This window comes from Staurois parvus, unplaced genomic scaffold, assembly GCF_062004578.1.
Source record: "Staurois parvus isolate SC_StPar_1 unplaced genomic scaffold, SC_StPar_1.0 ptg000064l, whole genome shotgun sequence".
Taxonomy (NCBI): domain Eukaryota; kingdom Metazoa; phylum Chordata; class Amphibia; order Anura; family Ranidae; genus Staurois; species Staurois parvus.
Window position 1 is genome coordinate 5,002,574 of NW_028317860.1, and position 22,046 is coordinate 5,024,619.

The following is a 22,046-nucleotide window of genomic DNA, read 5'->3' on the forward strand; positions in this document are numbered from 1 at the left end:
ATACTCCTAATTTTTTATTTTTTTTTTCATCTTGGAGATGTATTAGTTTTGCTTTTGCAGACTGCGCTGTTAGGGCCTAACATATTAAACATATTTTTTTGGGATACATGGGGATTTATATTGGTAGCAAATTAAGATGTATATTTTATTTCTCAGTTTTTATTTAGTAAGAAATTGTGAAAAATTAAAAAATTTTATTTGTGCATCCTCAGATTTTTTTACCGCCCCCCCCCAAATGTAATTAACAACATTTTCCTTTTTTTTTTATCACATAGGCATAACCTGTATTCATTGTAGCAGAATGGTAAGGTATAAAATAAACAACTGCATTTTTAATTTAAGAAATATGTTAGCATAACATTAAGATAAGATCAAATTGGGTTAACGTGCACACAGATTAGGAAGTCTGTCATATTTTCATAGTTTAACAATCTTTAAAAGAGTATTGAAAGTCAGTGTCGGGACCTAGCTATTAAAGCGGTAGTAAACTAATACCTTACACTTGTACCTACAGGTAAGCTTACAACAGGGATTACTTGTAGATATGCTGGATATCAGCTAAATGTGGCTCCTTTAAGGAGACATTCACATCCGTAAAAGCCAATAATAACACTGCAGCATGTGCAGTGACACTCTGCATTCAGAGCACACTGATTGTGCCCTGAATAGAGTAACGTGCTGCTATGACGACTTCTGTGTGCATGCAGGGGAGTGATGTCATCACAGCCAGGCTATTCAATTGGCTGGAGAGTGCGAACCAGGGTCGGACTGACAACTAATGGGGCCCCCAGGTAAGAGGGGATCATGGGGCACCTGTGTCCTTGCTCAAACTCAAAAAAGCCTATGAAAAAGGTACCAAGGGCATCTTATGGGGCCCCCTACTTAGCCCGGGCCCTCGGGCAGTGCCCGAGCTTACAAATGGTCAGTCCGCCCCTGGTGCGAACCCGGAAAGAAGACTGGGTGAAGATGTGAGCGCGGGTGACAGCATGCCGTCAAAGGGCTCCATTTGAAAGGCAAGTCTGCCATATTGTGCAATAGTCTCCTATTAACCTATAGGAGACTATTTTTTCTTAAGACGTTACTGCTGCTTTACACCCTTCAAGCCGGCGCCTCCTGGCCCTTTAAGGGTTTCAGAAGCCGGGAGGCGGGGTGGGTGTGGGGACACCGTCACAGTGATCACATGATCAGGAAAGGTCCCGATCGAAAGAGGAGAGCGGGACCTTTCCGTGAGTACTGGACATGTGTGTTGGGAGTGCGCAGGGCACGCGCTCTCAGCACATATGTTCTTTTTTAATAGAACACAAATGTGCGGCCGCTCGGCGTCTAGGCCCAGGGGCCGGGAGGCCGCATATTTGCGTTCGGCCGACGTGAAGAGGTTAATACTGTATAGACACAGGGTATTTTGCATTTAGGCTGCTTTCACACTAAGGGAGTTTTTTAAGCATTTTTGAGTTAAAAAAAAACGCCTGAAAAGCTGAAGAAAACTGCTTCCCTGTGTTCGTGAATGTATATCTATATATGTTTTTACACTGAGGTATAAAAACTCCTGCTTGCAGCATCTTTGAGGCATGTTTGGGGAGTTAAAAAAAAGCCTCAAAAACGCCTCTTCTCATAGAAATGAATGGTAACCGCCTCAAAAACGCTCTACAAATGCTTCAAAAACACTCCAAGGTCTAGGCTAAGCTTACTGAAAATGCCAATTCACTATTGCTAGTATGCAGTATTTACCGAAAATAGCAAAAACACTCGGTAAATACCTCATAAAAAGACCTTAAAGTCAATTCACAAAAGGAAATAAATCATTAAATGTATGCAGTAATTAAGTAGTGGTCCAGGCTTGCGGTATGTACTGTATCTGTCAGTACTGTCAGGGGTTGTTAACGAATGGGTGGCCGCAGAGTCTCTAACAACCTAGGAATAATCAGCTGACAGCAGAGTCCCCCACTGACAGCCGAATGTGAAAAATAAATTAATAAAAGCCTTCAATTACAAAATAATACAAAATATTACGTGCCCCCCCCCCCCATCCATACTAAGCCCTTTAGTTCTGGATAGCATTTTGAGGGGAACCCCCACGACAAAATTGTCTTTTTAAATGGCTTGGGGTCCCCCAAAATCCATACCAGACCCTTATCCGAGCATGCAGCCCGACAGGTCAGGAAAGGGGGGGACAAAAGAGTGCCCCCCTTCCTGAACTATACCAGGTCACATGCCCTCAACATGGGGGGTGCTTTGGGGCAGGGGGCTCCCCCCCAAAGCACCTTGTCCCCATATTGATGGGGACAAGGGCCTCTTCCCCACAACCCTGGGCTGTGGTTGTGTGGGTCTGCGAGTGGGGGGCTTATATACATTTTATACATTTCCGCCAGCTGACCATAGAGTTGATCGAAGATTGAAATGTCTCTGGTCAGCTCTATGGTCTAAGAAACTGGAAATGAAAAGCATCTCATCACTTCCGGCTGTAAAAAAAACCTTAGGGGTTTGAAAAAAGCACATGATCATCTTGGTATGATCCGAAGATTTTAAGAGCAGAGGAGAGATCTGGGGGTCTAATAGACCCCAGATCTCTCAGTAAAGACTACCTGTCACTGTCTATTGCTATTACAGGGGATATATATAATCCATGTGACAATAATATGCATGTGTCCGCTAAGTGTAAATACATTTTTCCAAAAATTCCCAAAACATCAACATTTTTAAGTTAGTTTATGATTTTGTGTTGGGCCACATTCATAGCCATCTTGGGCCATATGTCACCTGTGTGCTGCAGGTTGGACACATTCCTCTAAATTATTGCATTTGTTATTTTGAAACACTAATGTAAATGAAAATTATTGGTGACAAAGAACACTTGTGGGTTTAACCAATCATTTTTTTGTATATTAACACTTTGTGGTCTACACAAGGGGGGGGGGCATAGCAGAGGTGTGTCATTTTCCTACATAATCTAAAAAGGTATCCATCTTATCTCAGAAAGTTGTGGTTTTAATTTTCCCATGGCAAAAAAATAAACCAAATGGATATTTTAAGTTTATTCTGCTCCTGCAAGTAAATTTCATGAAATCTTACGTATTATGATTGCATGAAGGAGGCCATGAAAGGTTGTTCTTGATACAGTCAAGTACGTTGTTTTTCAGTTGTACGCAATAGGGCAGACAAGTTTTATGTACAACTTCTCAATAATCTGTATTTCTTTATAAGTTTATTTTTCCTTCTTTCCCATTGCTTAATAGACTATTGTTTTTATTGTATAGATTTCACAGGAGATTTACTGGTTTAGTTTTCACAGCACAAAAAGAGACCATTATAAATGAATGAAAAACATTGCTTCAAATAATAGTTCATTTGTTCCTGACACTTTTGACAAGCACAGTACTATGATGTGCTACAAACTGTACGTGCATGTACAGGTGTACTGCTGTGTAAAGGATGTATTAAGTTGAAATAAGCCTCGAGGACATTCCTTATTTCATGAAATGCAACAAGATCACGTGGTAAGCATCTGAGCTGCTAAGCGGTCACTAGGTTAAATAAAATTTCTGTCATCAATCTGTTGAATTCTTCTTATGGCTTGAGGGAATATTTTGTAACTGAGTGTTCTGTACTTTTCCTGTAATAAGGGAGATTGGACAGGAAATGTTTAAGTTTAAAACAGTTATGGTTTGTTTAGCAGCTTGTATTTGTTTGGTAGAGCAAGCTAAATGCAAGTCCCTTCATTTAAAAAACAAAGCAGAACCTCTTTAAAGGGTCAGTTCTTTATGGCCTGAGAACCAAGCTAGCACAGACGTGTCATGCCCCTGTAGATAGCCAGGGTGAACTAGAGTTTAATTTTTAGTAAGGTGAGCTGAGTAGCAGTCCACATGTAAAAGTTGGGTTAAATTAAGGTCAGGGCTGAGAGGCTCTGCAGGTCAGTTCCCTGATACCTCCCCCTGCTCTAGAGATCTTGGAAAAGATTCTAGACGCAGTGGGCGGGGCTGAGGAGGGGCTGGCTTGCACACTTAGGGGACCCTGGCCAATCCCCAAACAGGAGGCTTGGCATGGGGCCAGGGCAGCCTTTAAATGTGAGAGAGCATGCTCAGCAGCAGGAGCATTCAGATGGAAGATGAAGTGAGAGGACGGAGAGCAGGAGCCTGGGAGGGAGCTCAGAAGGGGCTCACCTACAGGCAAAAGAGCTGGAAAGAAGGAAAGCTCACAACCTCATTGGACCCCAGAGCAAGGACCATCTGTGTAGCAGAGAAGGGGCTGCCCAGCGGAAGGCCTGAGAGCAGCCACCGACCCATCAGCTCACAGACAGAGGACTGAGTGAGTATACCTACACCCTCTGGGCCAGCAATGGAAAGGAGCACTTTAGTGGCTTATATTTAAAGCGACAGGCACTGGATCCCCTGCCCTTCCTTCAGACAGCTGGATAGAGGAGTATCTGGAGTCTGGGGTGGTACACCAGGAGATGCTGGCTAGCTCTCCAAGAAGATAATTTTGGCTGTTAAAGAGAATTGTACATAGTTCAAGGAAGATTGACCTCAGTTGCCGTTCCCTTGGGAATCCCATACATCCTTTACCCAATCCAAGTTCAATTCCCCTAATAAAATCCACAAAAACAAGCTTAAGGACTGATTACTGCCTCATGAATGCAAGTCTGTATGGAAATGCATGTTGCCTGGCTGTGCAGGACTATAGGGGGATGGACTATAGGGGACCAAAAACATCAGCAACTCTTAAGGGGGTAGTGATACAGACAGTTTTCAGTGATAAGACTACAATTAATTTAGAATGATGATCTGATACCGAAGCCTGCTGTGATTGTACATGTTGTCTGTCAGCAAGTCCCGGCTAATGATTCATGCTGATCGGCTGTGTACAATCACATCCCAGAGCCCCTGTGCTGGAAATTAACACAGGGCTCTGTACAGAGAGAATAATCTATTTTTTTCTCATCCCTGTTTTGCAGGGATGAGACACAAACAATCTCTTAGTAAAAGCAGCACACTTTACAAATATTACAAATAGTTAGGCACATATTTACCTCCTTGATTAACATAGATGTCAATGCCTTCCCATCCAGTGCCATTAGTACAGTGACAGTGTATAATATTATCACTGATCACTGGATCAGTGTCACCGTTGATGTCAATGGCAGTTGTCAGTTCCCCCCAGCATCAGTTAGTGTCAGATTGCCCGCTGCACTATCTCAATCCCATTATAAGTCACTGATCACCACCATTAGTAGTATAAAAAAAATTCCAGTAAATTTACCATAAATTGTAGACACCAGAACTTTCATGCGTACTAATTATTATTGGTATTTTTTTTTAACAAAGACATGTAGCAGAAAATATTTTGGCTAAAATGTATGAAGAATGTATGAAGAAATTTTCAAAATATTTGGTTCAAAACAGAAAAATGTTTATATCAATAAAAAAAACCCAGCGGTGATCATACCATCAAAAGAAAGCTCTATTTGTGTGAAAAAAGAAAGCTCTATTTGTGTGAAAAAATTGTATAAATTTTGTTTGGGTACAGTATTGCATGACCACACAATTACCTTTTAAAGTAACTCAGTGCCATATACCAAGAAATGGCCTGGTCATGAAGGGGGGAAAATCTTCTGGAGCTGAAATGGATAAACAAAAATTATGTACAGTCATGGCAAGCCTGTTCATGGTAGTTTGGAAGAGTAATTGCAATGCCCTGTCCTGTGGTTTTCAATGTGAATACTCCAAACTATAATCAAAGGTAAAATGTCAATCTTGGGAACTTTAATATGGCGTAGAAAATGCCAGTCTAAATGTTCATTCACACCATTGGTATGGGTTGCTCAACACATACACATCCTAAAATCAATAAATTTCATTCACAACATGCATTTAGATTTAACAGCAGGATTTAGATTTTTTTTACTTCTCTGGTGACCTGTAATCCATCTCCTATTTCCTGAACAGTGTTTGGTAGTGTTAAGAGCAAAGGAAAAAGTGGAAAAACTGGAAACGGACCAGCAGAGGATGGGTGAACGTAGATACATTCATCACCACAGTACCTCACACAAGATTACCCTGAGATCTATGACCAAACTCATAGGCTGTATAAGGCAAACAAAAGAAAGACACATCTGCCAGCAGATTGCCTCCAGAATGTGCCCAGGCTGGAAACAAATGGCAAAATCGCAGCAGACAGCTACTGGTGAGTAAAAAAAAAATATATATATACTGCTCAAAATTAAAATTAAAGGAACGCTTTTCAGTTCAGAGTATAGCAGCAAGTCAATGAAACTCCTGGGATATTGATCTGGTCAGTTAAGTAGCAGAGGGGGTTGTTAATCTGTTTCAGCTGTTTGGCGTTAATGAAATTAACAACGGGTGCACTAGATGGGCAACAATGAGACGATACCCAAAACAGGAATGGTTTTGTAGGTAGAGGCCACTGACATTTTTTTTCCCTACTCATCTATATTGACTGTTTTTCACTAGTTTTGCATTTGGCTAGGGTCAGTGTCACTGCTGGTAGCATGAGGCAATACCTGTACCCTACAAAGGTTGTACAGGCAGTTCAACTCCCTCAGGATGTAACATCAATACGTGCCATTGCCAGAAGGTTTGCTGTGTTTCCCAGCACTGTCTCAAGAGCATGGAGGAGATTCCAGGAGACAGGCAGTTACTCTAGGAGAGCTGTACAGGGCCGTAGAAGGTCTTTAACCCATCAACAGGACTGGTATCTGCTCCTTTGTGCAAGGAGGAACAGGATGAGCACTGCCAGAGCCCTACAAAATGATTTCCATCACGCTCATTGCTGGCACCATAGAGCTTGATTGGCATTTGCCATTGAACATCAGAATTGGCAGGTCCACCAATGGAGCCCTGTGCTTTTCACAGACGAGAGCAGGTTTACCCTGAGCACAGGTGACAGATGTGAAAGGGTCTGAAGAAGCCATGGAGAATGTTATGCTGCCTGTAATATCGTTCAGCATGACCGTTTTGGTGGTGGGTCAGTGATGGTCTGGGGAGGCATATCTATGGAGGGACGCACAGACCTCTACAGGCTAGATAATGGCATCCTGACTGCCAGTAGGTATCAGGATGAAATCCTTGGGCCCATTGTCAGACCCTACACTGGTGCAGTGGGTCCTGGGTTCCTCCTGGTGCACGACAATGCCTGGCCTCATGTGGCAAGAGCATGCAGGCAGTTACTGGAGGATAAATGAATTGATACCTTTGAATGGCCCCATGCTCGCCTGACCTAAATCCAATAGAACACCACTGGAATATCATGTTTCAGTCCATCCAACGCTGCCAGGCTGCACCTCAGACTGTCCAGGAGCTCAGTGATTCCCTGGTCCAAATCTGGGAGGAAATACCCAAATACACTATCCGTTGTCTAATTAGGAGCATGCTCCGACATTGTCAGGCATGCATACAAGCACATGGGGGCCATACAACCTACTGAGTAACATTTTTAGTTGCTGCAATGAAATTTCAGCAAAATGGACTAGCCTGCTGCATAATTTTTTCACTTTGTTTTTCGGGGTGTCTTTGAATTCAGTCCTCTGTAGGTTGATAATTTTCATTTCCAGCAAACGATATAGCATCCTTATGTTCCTAACATATTACCCAATTTATATCAGTATATATCAGACTTCCAGCATGATTCTTTTCCCCATTGAGGTCTGATGTTTGAGCAGTGTATATATATATATATATATATATATATATATTGTATATATTGGGTTAAGTGTATTTGTCCTATTTTGTTTCGCCGGGGGAATTTCTGAATCCAGCGAGAAGTCTGCAAAGTCAGAACTTAGCATCAAACAACATTAAAGTCTACGGGTGGCAAATCTCACCACTTGGATTACATGCAGCAGCACCCAAATTTTATGTTTCAGTTTGTAGTAATTAAAAAATGTAAAAAACACACACACTTCTACCTGTGGCAATAAAACCAGACCACATTCCTTTCATCATTGTGGGGTGTACCTTGCAAGATTGGGTGGAAAAGCTGTGCCCCTTGCAAGGCACATTGTGCCAGTACACAATTCACCCCTTGGTATACCTGAGCCCAAACCTTATACCTATTGCTATATGCAGGTCACACAATTGCACTTAAAAATGTTTATTTTTGGTAATAAACTATTGACTTAGAAACTACTAGTAAGTTACTGAGTCATTATGATGAAAAGCATACACAGTGTAAAAAGCTTTTTATTTGACACCATAATGGTATAACATTATGTGGAAGGTATTACCGCAGGCAAAATGTACATTTTCTGGAAAAAGGATACCAGCAAAGACAAGAACAGAAAGCTTTGGCAATTTAGGAAAATTGTTTTAATAATATTATTATTCAGAACTTTTAGAGTGCCAACAGTTTGTGCAGTACTTTACAATTTAAGGGAGACAATACAGTTCAATACTAAAAAATGAAGTCAATTTACCCAAATGAACTCCTGTGTCGCATCACCAATTTCTCTAAGTTTCATAAGATTTCCTTGCATGTTCACTGCACAACACAATGATGGTCAATTTACCCTAGCAGAACACAAAATGCATGGATACATATGAGTGCCCCGAACATTTTTTATTGCTTTGCAGTGACTGCATTGAAGATAAAATGGTGCATTCTTAAAGATAGTTATCTGCAAAAACTGTACTCAGAGAAGGAGGATCAAAGAAGGGGGACAGGAGCTTCTAGGCAGAATACTTACTGTTGCTTTCACCTAGACTTCCACGAGTCTTCCTGCATTCTTTATGGAAATTTCTCAATAAATGGACAACTAGCTATGTTTTCTTCATGTTTTCTTGATATTTGCTCCATTCTCCAGACCCAAGCACAATTTTGCTGAGGAGCCTGTGACAACAGGAGGAGCTGAGGAGGAAAGTACTGTGGACACTCCAGTACCATATGCTGCGAGTCCAGAGTCCATTGTCTCATGATTACCCAATGGTACTTGAGGGCGGTCAGTATACCTTGGCAGATGGTGCATCCATCCCTGCACCCTTACAGCCACCTGCTAGCAACTTCATGGAACATGTCCATGACCAAAAAGCTGCCAAAGACCTCCAAATGAGCTAGTTGATGCTCTGAAACTCATGGCGCTTTCCCATGTCTGGGGAGCCACTGATGTGCATACAACCAGCCATAGAAGTGCATGGCTGCATGCACTTGTACTCAAGCAAGCATATGTGGTCTTTCACACATTAGGGTTGATTTACTAAAATTGAAGAGTGCAAATTCTGGTGCAGCTGTGCTTTGTAGCCAATCCGCTTCTAAGTACAGCTTGTTCAACTAAGCTTTGACAAAAAAAACCTGGAAGATGATTGGTTACTCTACACAGCTGCACCAGATTTTGAACTCTCTTGTTTTAGTAAATAAACCCCATTGAGTTTTATGTTAATGCTCACTTGTACCTGCAAATGTCCATGTGAATGTACCCAAAAGCTACAATTCAAGATAATTCAAGCAAATATTTAGGTACATCATTGAAATACATATATGGGAGCTTTTTTATTTACCTAAGCATTTCTGTTCTTCTCCATCCAGCCCTGACCCAGGCAGACAGCACAGTCATCCTGGTCAACTGACGTTATTGCAGTTAAAGCCGAACTCAGGGATAACATAAATACATGAGGCATACAGTATGTATTTTAAATTTTGGTGCGGTTTGCGTATTTCTTCTAGATCTGTGCAGTAATCCAGTGTGAAACTTTGCCTCTGTACAGAATCTTCCTGTAATAAGGACTTGTCACTGCTCTCTCCTTGTGAAGACTGACTGGTCTTGTAGCTGCCCCTCTCCTGTATTTTTTTGCAAGCAGCCTGTAGTGGGTGGACTGGTGGGTTCCTCCGACAGCTCTGCTCTCTGTACAAACTATGTGCACACAAGTGGATTTATACCCTGTATGGCAATTGAGGAATATATATATTTTAAATCAGGTCATTTTTATAGAAAACATTTTCTTTAGAAAAAGAAAAATTCTAAAAGTAGAAGCACAGTGGCTAAATGGTTAGCACTTCCGCCTGGCAGTACGAGGGTCATTGGTTTGAATCCCAACCATGGCACCCCCTGCCTAGAGTTTGCATGTTCTCCCTGTGCCTACATGGGTTTCCTCAGGGTACTCTGGTTTCCTCCCACACTCCAAATACATTTTGGTAAGTTCATTGGCTCCTGTCTAAATTGGCCCTAGTATGTGTATGTATGAATGTAAGTTAGGGACCTTAGCTTGTACACCCCTTGAGGATTAGGGACTGATGAGAATGTACAAAATATATATGTAAAGCGCTGTGTAAAATTGACGGCGCTATATAAGTACCTGAAATAAATAAATACAACAAATATAAACAGAAATACCAAATAATGGCAAAGTAAAAGAAAAATTCAGATGGCTTCCTGAATTCCATGGACTAATCAGATCTTCTTGGAATAAAGCAATCTATGTGTACAGCTTCTTACTAATACACATCTTACTTAGGCAAATATTTTACCTACCGGTATTATCAAGATAAATATACATAATCAACAAAAACTGAGATTACTACACAATTTGTTTTCTTAAGCTTCAGTTGAGGTAAAAGTAGATTCAGTAGATTCAGCAGAGGATAACCAGGGGTGAGGAATATATTTAACTTAAAGTTTTTGTGCAAGAGTTCGGTTTTTAAAAATCTAGCTAGATTTCCTTCCCCCGCCTCTGACAGGATGGAAATAGAGCAGCTGATGGGATTATCCCTCTACTCTCATCTTCATTCTTTGTCAGTATATTTGCAAGTAGTATATATAATTGTAGTTCTAATGTATAGGGGCTCATATCAAAACACATGCAGATCCCTAAACTTGCTTAATTTACAAAAAAAAAGCTTGATATTAAGCTTGAAAGTACTAAAATGTAGCAATGCTAAATAATAAATTCACCAAAATTGAGATTTAAATTAGGAGTAGATACTGATAGGCTGAATCACCTGCACCAAGTCACCAATTTTAAACTATAAATTCTTCAAAGTGGAATATAGTCATGCCCAATCACCATCCATGAACGTCACTGAGAATCCAAAACGAATACTACTCTCACCCTAGGGTTTTCCCCTAAGATATTTAATAAAATAGTACATGCATTATTGTGTAGTAAAAGTCTCATACTTACATGATGATGGTCAATTTTAAAGTGAATCAACAATGATTTTTTAGAAATTACACATTTGAATGTATTTTTTCACATACATTAGTGACTGTTCTTTCCAAAGGTATTCTGTGTATCAGGGAATGTAGCTGGAGTCAAACAATAAAAGAGAAAAATTCCCAGCTCAACTTACTAACCAGCTTGTGAATAAACCAAATTGTCCTGTCTAACACTGAGTTAAAAACAGGGACGCACTGGACACCAAGCATATAGCACAATTGCAGCCAGGGTGTCCAGTGCACCCTCTAACCAGCATATCAACAGTACACAAAATCTGGACACTCTGGCTGCCATTGTGCTATATGTTGGGTGTCCAGTGCACCCCTGCACCTTTAAGGAGGGGTGGGCTCCCTCCGGCTCACCTGCCCTTAGTTTACCCATTTATACATATGCTTCTACTATGGGGGCTCTCAAAATTTAGAGTTAGGAATTGCAGAATATTGGGGTGCTGTGAAGAGGCTCTGCAGCTTATGCATGTATTTGCAAATGTGTCCTAACTAAACCCCTGTTTTTAACGCATACTGTTAGACAGGACAATTTGGTTTGTTTGCAAGCTGGTCGGTAAGTTGAGATGGGAATTTTTCTCTTTTATTGTTTGACATGCGTCGCCCTTACATGTGCTCCTTGCTGTGAAGGCCAGTTATAGATCGGGGCTGTGGTCATTTTTTGTAATGTAGTTGGAGTCCATACTTAAAGCCCAACTCCAGCCAAAACATTTTAGGCTGTCCGACATCTGTCACCAGAACGGAAATGAGGGGATATCTCCACAATAGGAACTCAGACAGAAAAAAAAAACAACAGCAGTTATAAGCCCTCCCTACTAAACTAGAAATATTTTTTCTGGTTCATCATGACAGCATACAATGGGTTGTTGCTCCACCCCCCCCCAACCACATAGGATTGACTATCCATACATTTTGAAATGGTCGACAGCAAACAGCATTCTCTTTTATGTCTTCATCAAACGATTGGCAATTAGAACCTATCACTTTTGTCCCACCCAGGCTCAGCCTTTTCTTGGAGGATGTCTCCTCTGTGCAGCTTCTAAATGATCTACATAAGAGAGCTCCATTCTCTTGTTCTATGGAGTATACCTTACACAGGCTTTTAACAAGTCTTCCTCTTTGTAGCAGTACTCCATTCTGATTCTTGCTGATTCTTTTTGCAACACCTCTTTCTCTTTCATGCTGATTTTCCCCTGTTTGGGCATGCTCCCCTGTTGTTGTCAAGGGGACTATATTTTAGATTCTAACGGAGATGAGATGCACCACAGTTGCAGCAGAAATGTCTGCCATCCCCTCTTATCATCTCTCTTCTGCTTTCCTAATGCTCATCTTCTGCCCTCCTTCTAGTCTGCTCCTGAGTTCTTGAGTAATACACACCACTATGATTACTCCTTCTTTTTACTTGTCATACAGGCACTTTCGAATGTATGTATATATTTTTAAGCAGTTTATACTGTATGCCTGTCTTCCTTAGTTCTCTGTTATGCTGGCAGCTCTCTAAGAGATGAAAGGAGTCGATCATCTCACTGCAAGAAAGAGTGGGGAGGGGAAAATCTTTCATAGGTTTTTCGCATCCAAGAGCAGTTGAAGGATTGCCTTTGGAGGTGGACCCTTCATCACAATCTGTCAAACTGCTTGCCTATTTCAGTGTCCACCTAGAACACAGTTATGTCAGGAAGGTTGGGGACATGATTTTCAGGGCTATGCAGCACTAGGTCAATGGACCTTCAAAGCTAGCTTGGTGTCAAACATACTCAAATTAAGAGCAGCATACACAGCACTTTGGACACTAATCCAGGTATAGTTGTTGAACATGGACAATCAAGTCGCAGTGGCCAATATACAGTGGTAGGGTAGCACCAAGAGTCAAAGAGGGAAGTCCAGTCTATTATGTAATAGGCTGAGAGACATCTCCCTGACCTCAAGGCAGTCTACCTACTGTATCTGAAGTCCAGTCTATTATGCAATAGGCTGAGAGACATCTCCTTGACCTCAAGGCAGTCTACCTATCTGCAGACCTGAATCAGATGATGGCAGGGGTGGACTGGCCATTTGAGAACTCGGGCACTGCTCGAGGGCCCGGGGTCAGTAGGGGGCCCCATGAAATGCCCCTGGTACCTTTTATAGGCTTTTTTTTTAGTGTGGGCAAGGACACAGGGGCCCCATGATCCCCTATTGCCCGGGGGCCCCATGAGTTGTCAGTCCGCCCCTGGATGATGGATCCTGTGTCTCCAAAAACAAATAAGCACTCAACTAGCAGATTTCAGCCAACTAACTATCAGTTCTGATATGTCCCAGATTGACTTAGCGGTTACTCCATAGAACACAAAATTGTTCCTGATTTTTATGCAGGGCACTATACCCTTCAGCGATGGGGGTAAACTTCCTCCACCATATTTAGAGTTGTTCCTTGGATTCCCATGATAGCCAGGTTACTTTCCAAATGGAAGACACAGGAGGCAACTGTAATATAAAAACTTTCTTAAAGGCCGAGGCCAGAGAGACTGCATTTAATGGCAAGGAGAAGAAGAGGCAAATGTTTGTGAAGTTAGAATTATCACAGAAATTATCCTCTGCACTAGTAAAAGAAAAGAAATCATCCAAAAATAAAACTTATCATAAGAATTGGAATAACTCTGTTTCCCTTGCAGAAAGAAACACATGGGACCCAAAGGCTTGCAAGTTCCAGAAGAATTGAAGATGCATTCCACCAGGATTATAGCAACTACATCTTGGGCAGCATAAAAAATAATATATAATTGTGCCGCACACTATCTTACACATATTGCATCGTATACCCAAAAAACATCTGAAAAGAAACAACCTGGATATCCTGAAATACTGTTGATATTTAATTTTGGAAGACCAATAGTGGACCATTCCTCAACTGCAGTTATGTAACAATAAATGGTACTGTTGCAATAATCTCTGCCTAGTCTGGGAATTATTTCCCATTGCATGCTACCATAATGCACCAAGATAATGAAAAATTGCATACTCACCTTTCTGCAATTTTCCTTTCCTGGTATATCTTCATGGCAAGAAACAGAGACTCATTCTTTGGTGATAGTTACGAATGCTGTTTGATGCTAACCATCTTAAATTTATAGATACCCAATCCTATGGCATTGAGGCATTTTAATCCTTTCCCACTCTACCTCTACCCAAAAAAAACCATCTTGGCTGGAGTAATTACCCTGGTCAGGATTTACACTAAGCCATACTTAGTAACTACAACTTACAAAGCCATCCACAACTCTGCCTAAAGCTACATCACCAGCCCCCCAAGCCTACTGATGAGCAGCTACCTCATCACCTACTCCCATGCTCACCTCCAGGACTTCTCCAGAGTCTCTCCTATCTCTGAAACTCCCTACCCCAATCTGTCCTGATATCTTCTACTCTGAAATCTCACCTCTAACTAAAAACTGAACTTTTATTTTCTCTATCAATTCATCCCCTTACAATTATTACTTTTTGTATCACTTGACCCTCCTTTATAGATTGTAAGTTCTCACAAGCAGGGCCCTCCTCACACTCTTGTCTTACATTGTATCTTATTGTATGTTTCCTAAACGATCAGTGCTGCCAGCTATAGCCAGAAAGGCTCCCCGCTGTCAAAACACAATAGAACAGCGCGAGTGATTCCCCCATCCACATCAAATATGTGGATGGGGAAATCTGATAATTTTTTTGTTCAACCTGCTGGTTGAACAAAAAAAAAATTAATGAATGGCCTGCCTTAGTTCAAAATCCTGACTATGTCGACTGGGTTGCTTTAAGGTCCATGATGAGCAGTAAGTCAGTATTGCCTGCATAGGTAATGAGTAAATATGGCTTTATAAACTATACATAACTGCAAGGTTTTTAAAGCCCAATTCTAGGGTATTAATCCTCCCAACATACTCCTCCCAGCACACCTGTGATGATGCTGAGCCCAAGGGGTGTGTTACTGACAGAATGGGCTTATAGGAAGGGATTGGATGATGCTGATCCTTGTGAGGACCAACCATGGAGGACAGAGGGAGCAGTGCTTGAGCCTGGAGGAAAATAGTGTTATTTTTTGCCCATTCATTAAAAAACAAACAAAAAACAAGTATTTAGATGTAAAAAAATAAATCTGCAGCTGATATTTAAAACATAAGCAAACACTAGTAAGATTTTTTATATTTAGCTGCTCATTTCCACAGGAAAGAAAACAGTGAAAAGACTAGTTACTTTTTAAATTCTATAGCAAATGTAATATTTCAGTTACACTGACTCACAGAGTGGATTATTACATCAGTAGCCTCCAGCAGTGTACTCTCACTGTAATAGGTCCCATGTCTGCCCATTGTCAGAGTCCTCAAGAGATATAAGAAGCTAGTCTATGATTCAACCTACCAGAGCTCCAAGCACTTGCAAATATAGGAAATGCTCCTTATTGCTCACAGAGATTTTTTTTTAACATGTCCCTTATTCTCCTGAGGTAGCAACCACTACTGGGAGTACAACTTTGGGAGGGGGAGGCAGCACTGACCCAAATTCAAGAATGCTTGCCTCGGAACCTCTCATAGCAACAACAGAATTATCAATATAGTGTGTTTATTAGCTGCAAAGGCTTTTATGCTCACAAATGTGTACAGTGTGTATAAATCATGTGTGTGCAGGATGGGGCTTAATAGTTAGGTGTTATCCGAGATCTCTGGTTCAAAATTTTAATCTAGAGGTGTTTTGCTATGTTCACGTTTCAAGAGTAGAAATTTAGTTTACCAGAACAGCCCCTGTAAAGGTATGTAAGTAGACAGGTCAGTACTAAAGGAGAAATATACTGTAAGAAAGTTGTCCTTGCTCTGAATTGAGTGCAAAGAAGACCCTCTTTGATTTGTCTGCCCAGTTTCACTGATGGTGACATCCATATGAATGGTAAGATGTAAGGTTTTCCAGCAGAACAAAGCATCACACAGCCTCTACCGGCTTACCTTCTGTATCCTGGTGCCATCTCTTCCCCGGGTAAGCGACGCACATGCGCCCGACAATCCACATGATGTAAAAGAAAACTTGATTCAACAGACCAGGCGACCGTCTTCCATTGCTCTCTTGTCCAGTTCTGATGCTCACATTCTCATTGTAGGTGCTTTTGGCTGTGGACACAGGTTAGCATGGGCACCCCGACCAGTCTGCGGCTATGCAGTCCCATATGCAGTAAACTGATATGCCCATTTTTTCTACTTTAACCACTTTACTACCGCACCATAGCTGAATGATGGCTACAGCATGGTAGTCCAGTTCTGGGAGGGTGTCATATGACATCCTCCCAGAACGTGCCCCCCACATGCCCCCAGCGGCGCGCACCTGGCACTGTGATCTGTCCTTTGGAAAGAGCTGATCATATGACATGGTTAAAAGGCCAATGACAGTGGCCTTTTGTCACGTGATCAGCTGTGCCCAATCACAGCTGACCACTGTGTAAATAAATTTGCCGTTTATTGGCAGTACTTTCCTCCCGCTGTCACAGCATGAGGAAAGTACTGCTGGTAACCGGCAACCTTCAAAGCAGAGATCTGCACTGATAATCAGGGCACTGGTTATCAGTGCAGCCCCAAAAGTGCCCAACAGTGCTGCCTATCAGTGCCTAGCAGTGCTGCCCTTCAGTGCCCAGCACTGCTTCCCAGCAATGCCCAACAGTGCTTCCCAGCAGTTCCCAACACTGCTGCCCAGCAGTGCTTCCAATCTGTGCCAGTCAATGCCACTAGTCATTGTTGCCAGTCAGTGCTTCCAGTCAGTGCCCTTAAGTGCTAACTGTTAGTGCCCTTTAGTGTTGCCTGTCAATGCCCATCATTGCCGCCTATCAGTGCTGCATATCAGTGCAGCATCATCAGTGCCCCCTCATCAATGCCCACCAGTGCCGCCTCATCAGTGCTGCCTCATCAACGCACATCAGTGAAGGAGAAAAATTACCCGTTTGCAAAATGTTATAATAAAAACAAAGAAAACCTATTTTTTTCAACATTTTTGCTCTTTATTTATTTATAGTGCAGAAAATAAAACACCTAGCTGTGATTAAGTACCACCAAAAGAAAGCTCTATTTGTGTGAAAAAAAATGATAAAAATGTAATTTGGGTACAGTGTTGCATGACCGCGCAATTGTCATTCAAAGTGCGACAGCGTTGAAAGCTGAAAATTGGCCTGGGCAGGAAGGGGGTAAAAGTGTCGAGTAGGCAAGTGGTTAAACACATCAACTTCAAGGACAACATGTTTTCTTGTTGCCTAAAATATCTCACTGACTTTCAGATACAATTGTAACAAGATAATCAATGTTATACACTTAAAGCAGAGCTCCACCAAAAAGGGGAAGTTCTGATTTAAAGACTGGTCCCCCGCTCCCCATTAAGGATGATTGGCATCTTTGAGGAGTGTGGGGAGCGGGTACCTGAAATTGACAGATACCCACTCCCACTTCCGTTGCCATTGCCTAGGCAATCTTAAGCGGAAGTGGTCCTCCTACACTCCCTCCGCGTACTCTTCTGGGACACGTGACAGGTCCCAGAAGGCTATGGGGCCATTCAGGAAGCGCAGCTCTACTCACGCATGCGCAGTGGGCACCTGGCTGTGAAGCTGCAAGCTGTTACAGCCAGGTGCCCACACTGAAGATGTCGGTGCCTGAAACACCAGACGGCTGATGAAACGGGCTGCGGGGAGGACACCGCGGGATCATGGGACAGGTAAGTGGCTGTTTTTTTAAAAGTCAGCAGCTACAATTTTTGTAGCTGCTGACTTTTATTTTTTTTTACAGTTACAGTGTGAGTGGAACTCCATTTTAACCTATCAGTAGTCATAAAGTTATGGCTGATCGGTGTATATACACACATATATATATATATATATATATATATATATATATATATGATGCTAGGTGTACTTTAAAGTTCATCTAAAGTCAATTTTATTTTCTTTAGTCTTTGAAAAAGAAAAAAATTCTTCAGTTAGCAATGCTGTCAGGTTTTTTTATTACTGTCCGTGTCCCTGACTGAGAGTGTCACCCCCTCTGTTTTTCCAGGGGACCATTGTATCCAGGACTAAAACTGAGGGAAAAGTTAAAATTTTGAGTTGCCACCAGAACAAGAACAAAGGGGAAGTTTTTCAACAGGGACAAGTGTTGCAGTGGCACCTACCTAAAGCTTTTATTCTCAGTACATTCAACAACCTGATGAATGTTGTTTGCATGTTAAAGGCAAACAAAATGTTTTAACTGTTTTTGATTGTTGGAACAAATGGACTTTAGAGAACGAAAACCACATACATTGCTAGAAATGTGTTTGTTTGAGCAAAAAATGTCCATCCTGCTTCTTCAAATTTTCTCATCACTGCAGTCGAGAGCAAACATCGATTTGAGTCCACTAATGATAACAAAATCGAACGAATGTTCCTAAAACGAAAAGTTTCAAACAAAATTCTACTAGTTATTGGCCAGCTTAAGAAGAAATTTTCATTACATTTGAGAAATACCTTTCTACATCCTGTTGTGTATAGGGGACAGGAAGTGAAGAAAAACCTCCTCAATAGGACACAGATGACCAAAAGACCCCACATGGCTTGTATCCAATTCCTATTCTTTCCAAGATAAGAAAAAGTTTTGGCTTTAGGTACACTATACTTTCACCTCTACATTGCCAGAATGTTTCTATTTGTGTTCAAACCAGCCTTATGTCTTACTAATACTAGGCTGTGTATGGACATCCTAAATCAAGGAAACCTCAGGCAATGCTTACTGGCAAATGTACAAGAACAAGCCTTTGTGAAATGAGTATGATCTTTTAGGATATTGACACAATGTTCCCACACTTGCCAGAACCAGCAACTTACCAAGCTGTATTATGAAGCCCTGGTTGTGGGGTGTTCTGATTCATCAAAGCTTTTGCTATGTTCTAAAAACCCATTAAAGGGGGTATGCACTAACATTCCTGCAGCGCCAAAAGGGCATTTACCTGTAAGTCTTATTTTTTTTTTTCCTTTTTATATTTTTATTTAGCAAAGTCAATGCTCAATGAACACTAGCTTAGTTCTGTTGCAGTGAGGGAGCTTGTATTGTTCTAATTCCTTGGATTCCCATATTTAGTCTACCTAAAAGAATATTGTCGTCAGAATTCCTTCCTAAAAAAAGTGTCCATTCATAAATGCAACATTACCTTTACTGCTCTTCAAATAAACATTCCATGTCACAGTTTGTCAAGATGTGGACACATATGAAAGGAGTCTTGGTGGTCTGGTATGGCATTACAGGAATGTAAGAGCAAATATAAGACTGAAAAGTAGTAATGAAATGCCATCTCCATTCAAAGCTGCTTTCAGATTAAAACCGTCTTGCTAGTTTTCCAAAACAAGGCTTTGCGTCAATGTTGTGTACGCAGCTGCATTTATCTAACAGGATAAAAGGAAAGCTATTATATTACAATTAAACCCTGCAACCTTTTTATTTTTTTATGAGTTGAACTACTGAACTGCTCTTGTTTATTCATAAAGCAGTTCTTGAGATCCTCATGATGGTAGGAAAAACATGAGAAGACAAACATTAATACAATTTTTTTTTTTACAGAGGGTACAAATTTCTCATCTACCATATGGTGCTAAGTGGGTCTCATAAGTCATCACAATGCTGGGAAATGCTGACTGTCCATGCCCTTAGATTATACAGTTTTTTTTTACCAATTTGTTATTATTTAAGACCTCAGTGTGCGCACAGGGTCAATCTCAAAAGACCTAGTGATTGTATTGGCAGAAAACATTCATATCTGTAATTTAGTTTTGGATGCGATGATTTGTTTGTGCGCCTATGGCACTGTAAGAAGTGTTTCAAAAAAATACTGACAATATTTCAATATAGACATTAAAGGCATCATTTCAGCTCCATTTTAGTTTTTTTTTGTACTTTTGGACAGAGTGGGGGAAGTCCTACTAACAATGGTCACTAAGACTGGAAGTGAAGGCAAATGTTTCCAAGAGGGATAAAGACAATTGAAAAGTTTGGAACTGAACCTCAGTGAGGTTTTTATTGTGGTCTGTGTCTCTGACCGGGAGGTAAAGATGAATTATGGATCAGGGGCGGACTGACCATTTGGAAACTCGGGCCCTGCCCAAGGGCCCGGGGTCGGTAGGGGGCCCCATGAGATGCCCCTGGTACGTTTTTCATAGGCTTTTTTGAGTTTGGGCAAGGACACAGGGGCCCCATGATCCCCTATTGCCCGGGGGCCCCATGAGTTGTCAGTCTGCCCCTGTTATGGATATTTTATACACAGTTACATCCAACTTGATCATGTCAATAAAATGGTAAAGGGGCATGTAACAAACATAAGACAAAGTGTAACAGGCAGTGCAGGTTGGCTACAGTAAGCAGTGCAGTGTGGCTGACCCAGGCAGAGTAAGGGGTTACACCTTTTGCCTCTTTGACAGGCTTTTTGACCCAGCCAGGGGCAGACTGACAACTCATGGGGCGCCTGGGCAATAGGAAATCATGGGGCCCTGTGTCCTTGCCCACACTCAAACCACACCCAAAAAAGCCTATGAAAAGTACCAAGGGCATCTCATGGGGCCACCTACTGACCTTGGGCCCTTGGGCAGTGCCTGGGTGCCTGAATGGTCAGTCCGCCCCTGGACCCAGCCTACCCACCCTGTGCTGCTAATATAAGGGGGGATTGTCAGGTGCCAAGGGTTGTTTATGAGTCCCTCCTTTAGAAATTCCTTTGTGTTCCTGCTGCTTGCTGAAGTCATGGCTGGTTCTGAGTCCCTGGGTTGGGGATGCTGTGATGCCGTTCTGCGGAAGGGGCTGCTGGGAAAAGAAAAGAATACAGTCCCTACAGTCATACATGGTGGAGGTTCACTGATGTTTTGGGGTTGCTTTGCTGCTTCAGGAACTGGATGTCTTGACCGTGTGCATGGCATTATGAAATCTGAAGACTACCAAAAAATTCTGGGGTGTAATGTAGGGTCCAGTGTCAGAAAGTTGGGTCTCTGTCAAAGGTCATGGGTCTTACAGCAGGACAATGACCCAAAGCACACATCAAAAAACACCCAGAAATGGTTTCAGACAAAGCACTGGAGAGTACTGAACTGTCCAGCAATGAGTCCAGATCTTAATCCTATAGAGCCCCTGTGGAGAGATCTCCATCTGAGAGACCTGGAGCAGGTGGCAAAAGAAGTATAAGTGTAAGAAACTCATTGATGGTTACAGGAAGCAATTGATTTATTTTTTTCCAATGGAAATATTGCTACCAATGCTGCCAAATATTAAATTGAGGATGCCTTGTCCAGTCCAATTTTTGAGTTTTGCGTGGAATGTGTCAGATTTGGCTTTTTGTTTATCCATTTTTTTGTGTCATACCAAAACAAACAAAAGAAATAAACATGGGAATGCCAAAATATTTTTTACATGAAAAAAGAGAAAAGTTCATCCAGTTCAACCATTAAAATTTGTAATTGCAACAATTTTCTGAGCAAAGTGGTGCATTATCTGATAGAAATGCAGGAGTGCCAATATTTTTGGCTATGACTGTAGATAGATAGATAGATAGATAGATAGATAGATAGATAGATAGATAGATAGATACATACATACATACATACATACATACATACATACATACATAGATAAAGTTGGAAATAGGCTACTAGGCTATTGGATGTAAAACTAAAGCCTGAATTTCCCATGTTTTATAAATGTTATGTTGTTTGGTGAACACTGATTTATTAATATTCATTTGCTGAATGCATTTTTCATGTGCTGTCCTATTATTCAGTTCTCTTTTGAAGTTATATAGTTGAGGAAACAAGAAATACTGTTAGTTGCAGTATATAGCAATGAGTTTGAATTGAAAATTAGAAAAGAAGTCTAATTACAAGATGATC

At 41.4% G+C, this 22,046-nt stretch overlaps 1 long non-coding RNA gene across 1 annotated transcript; it reads left to right on the top strand.

The window, feature by feature from the left end:
• The first annotated feature begins 4,103 nt into the window (after positions 1 to 4,103).
• Positions 4,104 to 14,089, top strand: LOC149469670 (uncharacterized). Its single transcript, XR_016311535.1, has 3 exons — positions 4,104 to 4,302; positions 5,940 to 6,177; positions 13,816 to 14,089. It is a non-coding gene; the product is annotated as an uncharacterized LOC149469670 (long non-coding RNA).
• Positions 14,090 to 22,046: the final 7,957 nt, after the last annotated feature.